Consider the following 15,792-nt stretch of genomic DNA (forward strand, 5'->3'; position numbering starts at 1 on the left):
CTCTTGCCCTTGGGCAGAAGGATTTCGGTTTCCCCGGATGCAGCCACCTGGCACGGTGTTGGAATCAGCATTCTCGTCAGCAGGTCGATCACAGGGCCTTCAGGAAGAGGCACCGGACACTAGATTAGCACCGCCTCCTTTATCCGGTCCTGAGCAGGGATGGGTTGTTCAATATCTCGTTAAAAGATGCTCAAATGAAAGGTGCTCAAGTACTTACCAAAGTAGCCGGACGATTGCAGTCAAGGCCAACGTCTTCGGTGGTGTCCGACCATTGCTCTCGTTCCCCGAAATATAATTTCCACATTCCTTCGTGCGTAGCGGCGAAGAAGTGATGTAGGGTCCGCCGCCCTTCTGGGTTAAACTCCCACATACGAAGAGGCCGCCGCTGACATGGCAGGATCCGGCGGACTAGCATTATTTGAACGACGTTCACAAGATCGATGCCCTTCTCAATAATGCTTCGGATGCGACTTTGCAGAGTCTGCACTTCATTGACGAATCCCCAGTCCAATCCCATATTGACCCATGAAGCAAGCTGAATTGGAGGGCCGGGTCAGAACGCAGGTGTAGCCGCCCACTTGGAGCTCTGTGGCTCGTTGACATAAAATCACCCCTACTGCCACAGGTCTGAAGATTTGGCGAAAGATCCTTCGGGCCAAACCACGCCAGCCAGTTTGCCTATTACGCTGTCACACTCTGCCTGCTCCTCCTCTGCCACCTGCGGCCTCACATCAAAGGTCTTGAGCCACAAACCGAAGTGCGGAGGAGTCCAGATTAAGGCCTCACACATGACGATAAATGTCGAGATGAGGAGAATAGAGTCTGGGGTCAGATCGTGAAAATCTAGCCCATAGTAGAACATGAGCCCCCGGACGAAGGGGTTAAGTGCGAACCCTAGCCCGTGAAGGAAGTGAGACACAAATACAACCATCTCACCGGATCTGGGGGTCAGTATGACCTGACCTTGCGCTGGAAGCCGATGAAAGATTTCTGAGGTCAGGTACCTCGCTACGTGAAGCTCCGCAATGTCCTCCTATGTGATAGAAGAAGCCACCCACCGGCCCTAACGGTTGGATCCGGACATGACTAAGGTTGGTGGTGATTGGAACCCAAGGGTTGGAACTTGGGGTGGTGATACGTCTCCAACGTATCTATAATTTTTGATTGCTCCATGCTATATTATCTACTATTTTGGACATTATTGGGCTTTATTATCCACTTTTATATTATTTTTGGGACTAACCTATTAACCGGAGGACCAGCCTAGAATTGCTGTTTTTGCCTATTTTAGGGTTTCATAGAAAAGGAATATCAAACGGAGTCCAAACGGAATGAAACCTTCGGGAACATGATTTTCTCACCGAACATGATCCAGGAGACTTGGACCCTACGTCAAGAAACAAAGGAGGAGGCCACAAGGTAGGGGGGCGCGCCTACCCCCCCAGGCGCGCCCTCCACCCTTGTGGGCCCCCTATTGCTCCACCGACATACTCCTTCGTCCTATATATACCTACGTAGCCCCAAACGATCAGATACGGAGCCAAAACCCTAATTCCACCGCCGTAACTTTCTGTATCCATGAGATCCCATCTTGGGGCCTGTTCTAGAGCTCCGCCGGAGGGGGTATCCATCACGGAGGGCTTCTACATCAACACCATAGCCACTCCGATGAAGTGTGAGTAGTTTACCTTAGACCTTCGGGTCCATAGTTATTAGCTAGATGGCTTCTTCTCTCTTTTTGGATCTCAATACAATGTTCTCCCCCTCTCTTGTGGAGATCTATTCGATGTAATCTTCTTTTTGCGGTGTGTTTGTTGAGACCGATGAATTGTGGGTTTATGATCAAGATTATCTATGAACAATATTTGAATCTCCTCTGAATTCTTTTATGTATGATTGGTTATCTTTGCAAATTTCTTCGAATTATCAGTTTGGTTTGGCCTACAAGATTGATCTTTCTTGCAATGGGAGAAGTGCTTAGCTTTGGGTTCAATCTTGCGGTGTCCTTTCCCAGTGACAGTAGGGGCTGCAAGGCACGTATTGTATTGTTGCCATCGAGGATAACAAGATGGTTTTTTTTATCATAGTGCATGAATCTATCCCTCTACATAATGTCATCTTGCTTAAGGCGTTACTCTGTTTTCATGAACTTAATACTCTAGATGCATGCTGGATAGCGGTCGATGAGTGGAGTAATAGCAGTAGATGCAGGCAGGAGTCGGTCTACTTGTCTTGGACGTGATGCCTATATACATGATCATACCTAGATATTCTCATAACTATGCTTAATTCTGTTAATTGCTCAACAGTAATTCGTTCACCCACCGTAAAATACCTATGCTCTTGAGAGAAGCCACTAGTAAAACCTATGGCCCATGGGTCTATCTTCATCATATTAATCTTCCAATACTTAGTTATTTACTTTGCTTTTTATTTTACTTTACATGTTTATCACAAAAATACCAAAAATATTATCTTATCATATCTATCAGATCTCACTCTCGTAAGTGACCGTGAAGGGATTGACAACCCCTTATCGCGTTGGTTGCGAGGACTTATTTGTTTTGTGCAGGTACGAGGGACTCGCGCGTAGCCTCCTACTGGATTGATACCTTGGTTCTCAAAAACTGAGGGAAATAATTACGCTACTTTGCTGCATCATCCCTTCCTCTTCGGCGAAAACCAACGCAGTGCTCAAGAGGTAGCAGGTGGCTGGGGTTGAGGAAGGAGCAAGCGCAAAGGAAAGAAGAAGAGACATGCTCTCTATAAAAAGGCCCCAGATATTGGGCGTCTCTCCTAGGGTCTCTGAACTTACCTATCACCAAGGAGTTGTACCTGGGGACGGTTGGGTTACCCACGCCTGCATTAATGAAAATCCTGTAAATAAAGGGACACGATCTCTGCCCTAACGAGACGTGCGAGTAAAACCGCACCCCTAGACATGGGGCGGCTCGCTAGTTGACGGTTAGAAATAGCAACCGGGCAGGCATGATATGATGTCATGAACAGTTATCAACAAGTTGGGATCGTGAATTATTATATTCTCTGCCATTATATACATAGGTCCGGATATACTTCCTTTGTCCGAAGACTGTTCTGGAGTTCGGAAGGAGGGAACCCGCCTTGCAATGCCGAAGACAAATCTCCGCGCCGGACTCCTCGTCATTGAAGCTAGGTTCAGGGGCTACTGAGGGAGTCCTGGACTAAGGGGTCCTCGGACATCTGGACTGATATCCATGGGTCGGACTGATGGGCTGTGAAGATCGAAGACCATACTTGTGTCCGGATTGGACTCTGCTTGGCGTGGAAGGCAAGCTTGGCGACCGAAGATTCCTTTTTATGTAACCGACTCCATGTAAACCCTAGATCCCCTTGGTGTCTATAGTCTAGAAAGGGGACCACGTATACTCATTACCATACCCATATAGGCTAGACTTCTATGGTTTAGCCATTACGATCTCGTGGTAGATCCACTCTTGTAACACTCATATTCATCAATATCAATCAAGCAGGACGTAGGGTTTTACCTCCATAGAGAGGGCCTGAACCTGGGTAGACATTGTGTCCCCTGTCTCCTGTTACCATCGATCCTAGACGCACAGTTCGGGACCCCCTACCCGAGATCCGCCGGTTTTGACACCGACACATCCCCTCTTTCTTCTACCAACTATCGGTAATTTTACTTGGAGTTGAATTTTTATTCATCACATGATATGAGTTTTGCCTGGAGCGTTGTGTATTATATGAGTCTTTGGTTTTTTTGATTTTTAGTTTGTCACAATCATCTTTGCTATACACTAATAACTGATACGTCTCCAACTTATTTATAATTTTTGATTGCTCCATGCTATATTATCTACAATTTTGGACATTATTGGCCTTTATTATCCACTTTTATATTATTTTGGGGACTAACCTATTAACCGGAGGCCCAGCCTAGAATTGTTTTTTTCCTATTTTAGGGTTTCGAAGAAAAGGAATATCAAACGGAGTCCAAACGGAATGAAACCTTAGGAAACGTGATTTTCTCATCAGATAAGATCCAGGAGACTTGGACCCTCCGTCAAGAAAGCCACGAGGTGGTCACGAGGGTGGAGGGCGCGCTCCCCCTAAGGCGCGCCCCCTGCCTCCTGGGCCCCTCAAAGCTCCACCGACGTACTTCTTCCTCCTATATATATCCACGTACCCCCAAACGATCAGAGACGGTGCCAAAAACCTAATTCCACCGCCGCAATTTTCTGTATCCACGAGATCCCATCTTGGGGCCTGTTCCGGAGCTCCGTCGGAGGGGGCATCGATCACGGAGGGCTTCTACATCATCATCCAAGCCTCTCCGATGAAGTGTGAGTAGTTTACTTCAGACCTACGGGTCCATAGTTAGTAGCTAGATGGCTTCTTCTCTCTTTTTGGATCTCAATACAATGTTCTCCCCCTCTCTCGTGGAGATCTATTCGATGTAATCTTCTTTATGCGGTGTGTTTGTTGAGATCGATGAATTGTGGGTTTATGATCAAGTCTATCTATGAATAATATTTGAATCTTCTCTGAATTCTTTTATGTATGATTGGTTATCTTTGCAAGTCTCTTCGAATTATCAGTTTGGTTTGGCCTACTAGATTGGTTCTTCTTGCCATGGGAGAAGTGCTTAGCTTTGGGTTCGATCTTGCGGTGTCCTTTCACAGTGACAGAAGGGGCAGCAAGGCACAAATTGTATCGTTGCCATCGAGGATAACAAGATGGGTTTTTTTTATCACATTGCATGAAACTATCCCTCTACATCATGTCATCTTGCTTAAGGCGTTACTCTGTTTTTAACTTAATACTCTAGATGCATGGTGGATAGCGGTCGATGAGTGGAGTAATAGTAGTAGATGCAAAATCGTTTCGGTCTACTTGTCTCAGATGTGATGCCTATATACGTGATCATACCTAGATATTCTCATAACTATGCTCAATTCTGTCAATTGCTCAACAGTAATTTGTTCACCCGTCGTAGAATACTTATGCTCTTAAGAGAAGCCATTAGTGAAACCTATGGCCCTCGGGTCTCTTTCTCATCATATCAATCTCCATCACTTTGTTATTTCTTTGCTTTTACTTTTTACTTTGCATCTCTATACCAAAAATACCAAAAAATATTATTTATTATCTCTATCAGATCTCACTTTCGTAAGTGACCGTGAAGGGATTGACAACCCCTAAGCGCGTTGGTTGCGTTGAGCTATTGTTTTTGTGTAGGTACGAGGGACTCGAGCGTAGACTCCTACTGGATTGATACCTTGGTTCTCAAAAACTGAGGGAAATACTTACGCTACTTTGCTGGATCATCCCTTCCTCTTTGGGGAAATCCAACGCAGTGCTCAAGAGGTAGCAAGAAGAATTTCTGGCGCCGTTGCCGGGGAGTCTGCGCAAAAGTCAACATACCAAGTACCCATCACAATCCCTATCTCCCGCATTACATTATTTGCCATTTGCCTCTCGTTTTCCTCTCCTCCCAATTCACCCTTGCCGTTTTATTTGCCCTTTCTCTCTATCCTCCTCCTCCCTCTCTATTTGCCTTTTTGCCCGTTTGCCTTTTTGTTTGCTCGTGTGTTGGATTGCTTGTTTGTCGCGATGGCTCTACCTAGATTTGGTGATCTTCACCTTACAAGGTTAGAGGAGATTGAAAACAACGTCAGGAAGTTTATGGTTTTGCAATTTGAGCACAATAATTTCTTTAGAAATGAGCTTAAGGAACCAAAAAGTTTCTTGAATTATATGAATAAAGAACTCGATGATATGTCTAAAGAATTTGATGGTATAAGATCCCAAATTGCCCATCTTGAAAAATTAACTGCTGAAATTTCAGATATGCAAGCTACCTTAGTCAATAAGATGGCCGCTAAATGTAACATCCCAAATTTTCAATTTGGAATGTTATACACTAGATCATCATGCATATCATATTTTCATGCATTTTGGTTGATCCTAGAAATTTCACGCAACTCAAGGACCCTCGGAGAGAGTTGGAGATTTCGTTATTTTCATATTTGAGTTTTCTCAAATTTTGAAAAGAGGATCATTTGATTTATTTTATTTCATCTTCAATTATTTTTCCAATATCAAAAATATGAGAGAGGGAATAATATGACTTTCCCAAATTTAGGAAAAATGAAGATTTAATAAATAAATCAAATTTTGGATTTTTTCCGGAGTTTATTGGCATTTTATTTGGATAGGGAAAAATGCGTGTTTTCAAAAATTGCATTCTAGGTCCGGAGTAAAGTTCATTTTGTTCGGCTCATTTTAGGAGTCAGAGAAAATTTACTTTATATTTTTCGGAGTTCGTTTAGTTTTCTTTTTCTGTGTTTTTCTGCGCGCGTAACCGATTAAAAAAAAGAGCAGCTCCCGCCGGCCCAGCCGCCTGGGCCAGCCGGCCGGCCCCGCCGCCCCGCTCGCCAGCCAGCCCTGCCGCCAGGCCAAGTCCTGGAAGGACTCCAAGCCGCCACCGCCGCCCTCTTTCTTGCCCCCTCCCCAAGCAACACCCCCCCTCCTAGTATAAATACCCAAGCCCCCCCCTCTCCTCCCCACACCAGCCCGCCGCCCCGCAGCAAGCAGCAGCAGCAGCCGCCGCCGCCGTGCCGCCGCCGCCTAGCTGCCGCCGCCGCCGCCCTAGCGCCCCCGCCGCATTTGCACCCCGCCGCCGCCGGAGCCCCTCGCCGGAGCCTCGTCGAGGTAGCCGCGCCACGCCTCTCTTTTTCCCTCGCCTCGGTTCGGTTTTTCTTAAAAAGAACCGTTCTGTTTCTTTCCCGTTTTCTTTTCCGGTTCTTTGTTTCGGTTTTCTTCCGAAACCCTAGATCGGTTTTCTTCTTTCGGACCGTTCGTCCCAACGAACGTGATCACCAAGTTTTCCCGGTTAACGAACGTTCGTTCGTTTAACCGTTCTTCGTTTTCTTTTCGTCGGATTTATTCCGCGCCTTTTTTTTCCGCGATCGCGATCTCAGATCCGATCTTCGTTCTAGTCTTTCTTCTCGCTCGTTTACCGAAATCAGGTGATTCGAGCGCCTGGAGTTTCGTCTCGAAACCGCCGTTCCGTCTAATCAACTTGAACAAGTCTTTGCTACAGTAAAATTTGACCTAGATTCAACTTGCTAGAACCGAGTTGTTTTCTTCCGCCGTTTGTTTTTCCGTTTCTTTGTTCGGTTCGTTCTTTCTTTGCAACCGGAGTTCTTAAGTTGAACTCCCTGGTTCGTTCTCTTGTTCGAGTTTTACCTGTGCATTAGACGAGTACTTATTGTATGCTTGTTGTTTGTCTGTGATAGATCACCCGGATTGCGCCGCTTGTTACTTCGAAACCCTAGGTCTCGCGGATCATCAGCAAGGCAAGTAACACTTTGATCATACCTTTTCTACAACCCATGTTTTATTGCATTAGATCAATCCTCTCACATTGCATGATTAGGATCTAATTAAATTGTGGGATGGGAAGTAGATGAGGTAGTACCTATCACCTGTATTACTATGAAACCTTTGGGAGTTACTTCTACGTTTGCTTATTATGCCATGCTATGCTAGTAGACGTGGATTGGGTGAGTGATATCCATGACAGATGTGAGTATTGTTAATTAATGGTTTATCTAAGGTGGCAACTTAAACACACATCTGGGTGGATTGAGGCACCTGATGTCTATCAGGACTTGCCTGTTTTATTTTGGACCGCCACCCAGGCTCAAAGGGATCATAAGATAATTCATGCTAGAAACTTCCATGTGCAGCCACATGCTACTATGGGCTCTGGCATAGTTGACTAAGTTGTGCGAACTCTTACGGGGTGGACTAGTAGATGTAGGGGTTGTAGGTGGTACGGTCTACCCCACATGTAAGGTGCTAGCGCTTCTGAAAGATTATGTCTCGGTCATCCGTTTCTCAAACACCATGTAGTGCGAGAAAACAAACGGAGGCGATCGAGTCATGTGGGGAAAAGTGCGCAAACCTCTGCAGAGTGTACAAACTAATCATGATTAGCCGTGTCCCCAGTTATGGACAACTTGAGTATCTAGTACTTGAATATCATGTGAATCTCATCATGTTACTCTAATTAATGTTGTTGGGTTTTAATTGTTCACTTAATTGGGATCGGAATGCTGTCAACCATTATCGATGTTTCACAACCACCATGATAGTTAAATAAATTTATTCCTTTGCAGTAGGGAAAAACTGGCTTTACGCAAAACTGTAACCATAGAGCTTTCCACCAGCCATATATGCATATAGTATAGCTGTTTCATTCCATTACTCTCTATGTGTTACCTTGCCAGCATATTCCATGTGCTGACCCGTTTTCGGGCTACAACTTTCATGTTGCAGACTTTTCAGATGACGAGTAAGGTGCTTTTAGGTCGTGGTTCTATACTCAGTGATGCCGCTGGAGTTGATGGACCCATTTATCTTCCGAGTCTTCCGCTGTTATCGTTATTAGATGGCCTTAAGCCATGTTTATTGTAATAAGTTCTCTTTGAGACAACAATGTAATAAGTGTGTGATTGCCACTCTGCTATAAATCCTTCGATGTACTGTGTGGTGTCAGCATTACTGATCCAGGGATGACACCAGAGCACAGTAGACTTGATCCATTCGGGTCGGGTCGCCACACTAAACCAGATTCCTATGAAAATCAAGATGAAGATCTAAAAGTTATTGATGTGTCCCCTATTAAATCTTTGTTTTGCAATATGAATCTTGACGAAACTGAATATGATCTTCCTTTACCTAGAAGGCGTTCTAAAAATTCGGAGTATTTATATCTTAATGATGAAATTGATGAAAGTGGGATTGAAATAAATAAAAATCTAGATGTTGCTAAATCCACTATATTGGATTTCAAGGAATTTAATTATGAAAGTTGTTCTTTAATTGATTGTATTTCCTTGTTGCAATCCGTGCTAAATTCTCCACATGCTTATAGTCAAAATAAAGCCTTCACCGAACATATTGTTGATGCCTTGATGCAATCTTATGAAGAAAAACTTGAGTTGAAAGTTTCTATCCCTAGAAAACTCTATGATGAGTGGGAACCAACTATTAAAATTAAAATTAAAGATCATGAGTTTTATGCTTTGTGTGATTTGGGTGCTAGTGTCTCTACTATTCCCAAGACTGTGTGATTTATTAGATTTCCGCGATTTTGATGATTGCTCTCTAAACTTGCACCTTGCGGATTCCACTATTAAGAAACCTATGGGAAGGATTAATGATGTTCTTATTGTTGAAAATAGGAATTATGTGCCCGTAGATTTCATTGTTCTTGATATAGATTGCAATCCTTCTTGCCCTATTATTCTTGGTAGACCTTTCCTTAGAACGGTTGGTGCGATTATTGATATGAAGGAAGGGAATATTAGATTCCAATTTCCATTAAAAAAGGGCATGGAACACTTTCCAAGAAAGAAAATAAAATTACCATATGAAACTATCATGAGAGCCACTTATGGATTGCCTACGAAAGATGGCAATACCTAGATCTATCCTCGCTTTTATGCCTAGCTAGGGGCGTTAAACGATAGCGCTTGTTGGGAGGCAACCCAATTTTATTTTTATTCCTTGTTTTTTGCTCCTGCTTAGTAATAAATAAATTATTTAGCCTCTGTTTTGGTTGTGTTTTTTGTGTTTAATTAGTGTTTGTGCCAAGTAGAACCGTTGGGAAGACTTGGGGAAAGTCTTGTTGAACTTGCTGTAAAAAACAGAAACTTTAGCGCTCACGAGAACTGCTGTCATTTTTATTTGAAGAGTTATATTTAGTTAATTATTTTTGAATATGATTAATAGATAAATACCTCACGTCCAGCAATTTATTTTAGAATTTTTGGGGTTCCAGATCTTGCGCTAGCTACAGATTACTACAGACTGTTCTGTTTTTGACAGATTCTGTTTTTCGTGTGTTGTTTGCTTATTTTGATGAATCTATGGCTAGTCAAATAGTTTATAATCCATGGATAAGTTGGAATAAATTAGTTTTAACACAAATATAAATAAATAATGAGTTCATTACAGTACCTTGAAGTGGTCTTTTGTTTTCTTTCGCTAACGGAGCTCACGAGTTTTCTATTTTGAGTTTTGTGTTGTGAAGTTTTCAAGTTTTGGGTGAATTCTTTTGATGGATCATGGAACAAGGAGTGGCAAGAGCCTAAGCTTGGGGATGCCCATGGCACTCCCAAGATAATCCAAGGACACCAAGAAGTCAAAGCTTGGGGATTCCCAGAAGGCATCCCCTCTTTCGTCCACTTCCATCGGTAATTTACTTGGAGCTATATTTTTATTCACCAACATGATATGTGTTTTGCTTGGAGCGTCTTGTATTATTTGTGTCCTTGTGTCTTAGTATGCTACAATCATCCTTGCTGTACACACCTTTTGAGAGAGCCATACATGAATTAAAATTTGATAGAATACTCTATGTGCTTCACTTATATCTTTTGAGCTAAGTAGTTTTGCTCTATGTGCTTCACTAATATCTTTTGAGCGTTATAATTTTGCTCTATGTGCTTCACTTAGATCTTTTAGAGCACGGTGGTGGATTTGTTTTAAAGAAACTATTGATATCTCATGCTTCACTTTAATTATTTTGAGAGTCTCTTAATAGCATGGTAATTTGCTTAATAATAATATGCTTGGTATTCAAGATTTGTGAAACTTTCTTTTGAGTGTGTTGAATACTAAGAAAAGATTGAAGAATGATAATTGTTTTGAGATATGGAGGTGATAATATTAAAGTCATGCTAGTTGAGTAGTTGTGAATTTAAAGAATACTTGTGTTAAAGTTTGTGATTCCCGTAGCATGCACGTATGGTGAACCGTTATGTGATGAAGTCGGAGCATGATTTATTTATTGATTGTCTTCCTTATGAGTGGCGGTCGGGGACGAGCGATGGTCTTTTCCTACCAATCTATACCCTAGGAGCATGCGCGTAATACTTTGCTTTGATAACTTCTAGATTTTTGCAATAAGTATATGAGTTCTTTATGACTAATGTTGAGTCCATGGATCATACGCACTCTCACCCTTCCACCTTTGCTAGCCTCTCTAATACCGCACACCTTTCACCGGTATCATACACCCACCATATACCTTCCTCAAAACATCCACCATACCTACCTATTATGGCTTTTCCATAGCCATTCCGAGATATATTTCCATGCAACTTTCCACCATCTAGTTCATCATGACACACTCCATCATTGTCATATTGCATATCCCGGTACACCGCCGGATGCATTCACATAGAGTCATATTTTGTTCTAAGTATCGAGTTGTAATTGTTGAGTTATAAGAAAAATAGAAGTGTGATGATCATCATTATTAGAGCACTGTCCCAGTGAGGAAAGGATGATGGAGACTATCATTCCCTCATAAGTCGGGATGAGACTCCGGACGAAAAATAAAAAAAAGGCCAAGGAAGCCCGAAAGAAAAGAGGCCATAAAAACAAAAAAAGTGAAAAGTCCAAAACAAAAAAAAGAGAGAAAAAGAGAGAAGGGACAATGTTACTATCCTCTTACCACACTTGTGCTTCAAAGTAGCACCATGATCTTCATAGTAGAGAGTCTCTCATGTTATCACTTTCATATACTAGTGAGAATTTTACATTATAGAACTTGGCTTGTATATTCCAATGATGGGCTTCCTCAAATTTCCCTAGGTCTTCATGAGCAAGCAAGTTGGATGCACACCCACTTAGTTTATATTTGAGCTTTCATATACTTATAGCTCTAGTGCATCCGTTGCATGGCAATCCCTACTCACTCACATTCATATCTATTGATGGGCATCTCCATAGCCCATTGATACGCCTAGTTGATGTGAGACTATCTTCTCCTTTTTGTCTGCTCCACAACCACCATTCTATTCCACCTATAGTGCTATATCCATGGCTCACGCTCATGTATTGCATGAAGATTGAAAAAGTTTTGAAAAAGTTAGAGTATGAAACAATTGCTTGGCTTGTCATCGGGGTTGTACATGATTTAAATACTTTGTGTGGTGAAGATAGAGCATATCCAGACTATATGATTTTGTAGGGATAACTTTCTTTGGCCATGTTATTTTGAGAAGACATAATTGCTTTATTAGTATGCTTGAAGTATTATTATTCTTATGTCAATATAAAAATTTTTCTTGAATCTTTCTAATCTGAATATTCATACCACAATTAAGAAGATTTGCATTGAAATTATGCCAAGTAGCACTCCGCATCAAAAATTCTCTTTTTATCATTTACCTACTCGAGGACGAGCATGAATTAAGCTTGGGGATGCCTGATATGTCTCCAACGTATCTATAATTTTTGATTGCTCCATGTATTATCTACTGTTTTGGACTATATTGGGCTTTATTTTCCACTTTTATATTATTTTTGGGACTAACCTATTAACCGGAGGCCCAACCCAGAATCGCTGTTTTTTGCCTATTTCAATGTTTTGAAGAAACGGAATATCAAACGGAATAAAATCTCCGGGAACGTGATTTTCTCACCGAACGTGATCCAGGAGACTTGGACCCTGCTCCAAGGAACAAAAGAGGCGATCGCGAGTGTGGGGGGCGCGCCCCCCCTAGGGCGCGCCCCCTGCCTCGTGGGCCCCTCGATGCTCCTCCGGCATACTTCTTCCTCCTATATACACACTCGTACCCCCAAACGATCAGAATAGGAGCCCAAAACCTAATTCCACCGCCGCAACTTTCTGTATCCACGAGATCCCATCTTGGGGCTTGTTCCGGAGCTCCGCCGGAAGCGGGCCGTCATCACGGAGGGCTTCTACATCATCATAGCCTCTCCGATGAAGTGTGAGTAGTTTACCTCAGACCTTTGGGTCCATAGTTAGTAGCTAGATGGCTTCTTCTCTCTCTTTGAATCTCAATACAAAGTTCTCCCCCTCTCTTGTGGAGATCTATTCGATGTAATCTTCTTTTTGCGGTGTGTTTGTTGAGACCAATGAATTGTGGGTTTATGATCAAGTCTATCTATGAATAATATTTGAATCTTCTCTGAATTCTTTTATGTATGATTGGTTATCTTTGCAAGTCTCTTCGAATTATCCGTTTGGTTTGGCCAACTAGATTGGTAGTTCTTGCCATGGGAGAAGTGCTTAGCTTTGGGTTCGATCTTGCGGTGTCCTTACCCAGTGACAGAAGGGGCAGCAAGGCACGTATTGCATCGTTGCCATCGAGGATAACAAGATGGGGTTTATTTCATATTGCATGAATTTATCTCTCTACATCATGTCATCTTGCTTAAGGCATTACTCTGTTTTTGACTTAATACTCTAGATGCATGCTGGATAGCGGTCGATGAGTGGAGTAATAGAAGTAGATGCAGAATATTTTCGATCTACTTGTCACGGACGTGATGCCTATATACATGATCATGCCTAGATATTCTCATAACTATGCTCAATTCTGTCAATTGCTCAACGGTAATTTGTTCACCCACCATAGAATACTTATGCTCTTGAGAGAAGGAACTAGTGAAACCTATGGCCCCCAGGTCTATTCTCATCATATCAATCTCCATCACTTTAATCCTGCTTTGCTTTTTTACTTTTCCTTTACCTTTTACTTTGCATCTTTATACCAAAAATATTATATCTATCAGATCTCACTCTCATAAGTGACCATGAGCTATCTTTTTGTGCAGGTACGAGGGACTTGAGCGTGGCCTCCTAATGGATTGATACCTTGGTTCTCAAAAACTGAGGGAAATACTTACTCTACTCTGCTGCATCATCCCTTCCTCTTCGGGGAAAACCAACGCAAGCTCAAGACGTAGCAAGGCGGCGGAGATCAAGGAGCGCTAGGAGGAGGAGTTGTGCATGGCCGAGGTCGAGGTAGAGAAGAGTCTGTCCATCGAAGTCGGTGGTGGAGTACCAACGCGAGCTCTGGCGCAACCACTACTATGAGTACTACAACCTAGAGGGCGGCGTCGAGGACGAGGATGAGGACGCGGTTGACTTCAGCAGGGGGATGCGGAGTTCACCAACGGTGGCATGTCGCCAGGACAAGTCATTGATGTCTCATCTCACACCGGTGATGCACTAGACCGGCGCGGCGGCAGCTTTGTTAAGATTATGCGTACTTAGGCTTTGTTTTTAATGGTGGTCTTTTTTTAGAGCAATGTTTAGGTCAACTGGCTCCATTTAATTACTAAAATTGCGCGACTCAGTAAGTGTGGTCTGTGTGCTATACACTTTTTTGTGTGCCCAAATTAGCAAGCGATGTTAAATTATGCAATGATGTGGATGAGGACAGTACCCAGGGAAATTTCCATGAAAATTTGAATTATCAAACTCATCCCATGCACGTAAAGTGGAATAATCGTTTGCGATGCACACAATCGTTCAAAGTGAATGGTGTCAGGCGGCACCGCGCACAAAGTTTTCCTCCATATTTCAAAAAATTTGGCCTACTGCTAAAATATCTAGCCCGCCCCCCTTCCCCACCCCCTTTTCTCCCTAACCACAAGTCATCTTTCCCATATTTCCTCCTTCCTTTCTTCCGAAGCTATAGCCGCTTCCTCACTTGATTCCTCGCTCTCGCCGTATCGCATCCTACCACCGGGGTCGCCATGGTCTTCTTCAATGACCTCTCCAGCGGTTCCTCCTCCTCCGACAACTCCTTCACCACGCGGGTATGCCTCTCTTCTCTCTGTCGGGTTATGACCTGGAATGAAGGATTTTCACCTGGCGGTCGATTTGAGTCATTTCTCCCTCTTGTAGCTCCCTAGGACCATCAGTTGCAACGAATGGAGCGGGATGGCTGAAGATCTACCTACTCGTTGCCACCATCAATCTCCATGCATGAAGCTAGTTGCGTTTGAATCTGTGGACAGTGGGAGGAAGTTTCTATCATGTGCAGAGAAGGTTAGCCCCACTTTCGTTGTTACAAATCATTTGTTAGATGTGATTCACACACTATCACTATGCTATGTTATTCTGGATGTTAAGACAATGTCACAGTTTGTACCTACTATCTAAAAATGTTGCCATCTCATCAGCGGTGCCACTAGAAAATTATTTGGCACCGCTTCAGCAGTTTGTGCAGCCAACTTTGGTCCACACATCTGAGCAGCCAAGCAGTAAAATACTAAATCTTTATGGCACGAAGGAACTGGGCATTAGAGCAACTAGGTGCTCCGGAGTCCGGGTCCCTGATTTTTTTTTGCTGCATCGGCTCGCCAGTGCAGGGCACCGGTGCCAAATGTAGCAACAATTCTCTTTACACCGGTTTTGGCATACATAGTGGACGGCCTTAGTGCTATTTGTTCTATGTTACTAAATTTGTGCATGTACATACCTGTTAGTATCGATTTGCTGTCATCCAAACACTGTCGCTATGTTGTTGCACTTATATTTAGCTTCCTCATAAAATGTTCAATTTGTTATTTATAGTACATGACTAAGAACTTGTAGCGTTGTTATAGTTAATTATAGCTTCTGATGTTACAAAATTTGGTTGGTGTCTCAGTAGCAATTAATTCATTTGCACATTGATCTTTTTGAGAAGGTATGTCATAATTAACCCGTTTATTCAGTTTTTCAAAATATGTATTTACTGATTTTCTATGTTGCTAGAAACCCATTTCCCCTACAACTATTACTGATCTAATTTTAAATATTATAGGATGAATGGAAGTGTTCTTACCTGGAGTGGGTTGATAAAGAGTGGCCACAATCTTTGAATATGTGCCTAGCAAAGCTCTGGAGCGTGTATGAGGAAAAGAATAGAGGTAGGCTTAGAGAAAGTGTTGTCAACGCTGAAGAATATT

This window comes from Triticum urartu, chromosome 2, assembly GCF_003073215.2.
Source record: "Triticum urartu cultivar G1812 chromosome 2, Tu2.1, whole genome shotgun sequence".
In the NCBI taxonomy this organism is placed as follows: domain Eukaryota; kingdom Viridiplantae; phylum Streptophyta; class Magnoliopsida; order Poales; family Poaceae; genus Triticum; species Triticum urartu.